The sequence below is a fragment of the Macaca nemestrina genome, chromosome 20 (assembly GCF_043159975.1).
Source record: "Macaca nemestrina isolate mMacNem1 chromosome 20, mMacNem.hap1, whole genome shotgun sequence".
Lineage (NCBI taxonomy): Eukaryota > Metazoa > Chordata > Mammalia > Primates > Cercopithecidae > Macaca > Macaca nemestrina.
This window is the reverse complement of record NC_092144.1, coordinates 62,632,490-62,634,344: the sequence shown is the minus strand read 5'-3', so window position 1 is coordinate 62,634,344 and position 1,855 is coordinate 62,632,490. Positions and strand designations below refer to the sequence as shown.

Sequence of the window (1,855 nt, the reverse complement as noted above, 5' to 3'; positions counted from 1 at the left end):
AAGCTGAAAATATATCACGCCACTGCACTCCTCCCTAGGTGACAGAGCAAAACTCTGTCTCAAAAAAAACAAAATGAAAAACAAAAAACCCTGAAAATATAAGCCCAGGAGTTCAAGGCTGCAATGAGCCAACACTGCACCCTTGTTCTCCCACCTGTGTGACAGAGTGAGACCTTGTTGGTAAGAAAAAAAAAACCAAAAACCTGAAAATATAAGAGGGCTTTTACAATGTTGATGAACTCATCTTAGAGTACATGATTTATAAATACATAAATATCCATGCATACTTTTACAGTGATAACTACTGGAAAAAATGAGAATGTTAAAAAAGCCAATCTAGACAGAGTCCTTCTCATTCCACCTGCCTCTTTATGTTGGTAATACCAGGAGTCTTAAGAGAGCTGCTGTGGTCGACGTCACATTCATCCCAGCCTCCTTTCTAATCCTGTAGCTGATGATGAAAAGGTGATAAATCTTCTGGCTTAGCTTTGATGCTTTTTCATTAATTCACTTCTGGTAGTAAATTGTGGCAGGTCTTCCACTTCAATCCCACTGGCCATTTCCATCATCTTGTCTAAAAGGTCTTTATTGTAACTGCAGCCTAGGAAGAGATGGTTGACCCAGACCATGGAGAGGGACAGTAGCTGGTCCAGGCGGCCACTGCCGTCGGGCTGGTCGCAGGAGTCAGACAGGTGGCACAAGATGAATTCCATGCGGGCCTTCCATTTCTTCTCGCTCTCTGAGTAGGAGCGGAACTGCTCCGTGAAGTCGGCCGCCTGCTGCACCCACAAGACCAGCTCCTCCACTGCAGCTGCCGCTTCGCCACCGACCATGGTACCCGCCGCAAGCCGAGCAGTAGTTTCAATGTCACAAGATCTTTGGGTTTTTGAACTGGGGGAACATATTGCTCAACTATTGTTTATTCCCTGCAAATTACACCCTTCTCCATGAAAGGAAAAATGAGGAAATCAAGGATTTGGGAGTATAACTACACAGGAAATGTATTTATCACAACCCATAGCATCTAATTGACTCACTTGTGCAGTGCAAATTAAATGAAAGAAATTCTATGGGCTTATGGATACAGGAGCTGATGTGTCAATAATATCCAAACTATTGGCCCCCATCCTGGCCCCTGCAATGAACCTATACATCCCTAGTGGGAGTGGGAACAGCTCAAAGTGTTCAACAGAGTCCTGAGATTTTACCCTGTCTTGGTCTGGATGGACAGCTGTGTACTTTTCAACCTTATGTCGCAAATATAGCTGTTAATTTATGGGGCCAAGATTTACTTACAGCATGGGATCTGAGACTTACAAATGATAAACTTGATAACCCAGGATATAAAATGTTGAAGGACAAGCGATATCAAAGTGGGAAAGGCTTGGGAAAGTTCCTGCAGGGAAACCCTAATCCAATATCAATAACCGGGCAAACAGATAGAAAAGGACTAGGACATCAGGATTTCTAAAAGGGGTCATTGATACTTCTCCTCCATCCACAGCTTTGCCGCTAAAGTGGATAACTGATAAACCTGTGTAGGTGGATCAATGGCCCCAATCACAGGAGAAACTGACTCAACTCCATCAGCTGGAAAAAGAGCAATTGGATGCAGGACACATAGAGGAGTCAGCCCCTGGAATTCACCAGGATTTGTGGTCCTGGAAAAGGAAAATGGCAACTGCTGCATGATTAGAGAGCTATTAATGCACAGATTAAACCAATGAGTGCATTACAGCAAGGTCTACCCTCCCCAACAACCATTCCTAGAGATTGACCTCTCGTAATAATCAATCTTAAATATTGCTTTTATACTATACTCTTACATGAGAAGGATAAGCCTAAATTTGCCTTC

At 43.3% G+C, this 1,855-nt stretch overlaps 1 pseudogene; it reads right to left on the bottom strand.

Annotated features, from left to right (window-relative positions):
- Positions 1 to 221: 221 nt before the first annotated feature.
- Positions 222 to 833, bottom strand: LOC105497038 (CDKN2AIP N-terminal-like protein pseudogene; annotated as a pseudogene).
- Positions 834 to 1,855: the final 1,022 nt, after the last annotated feature.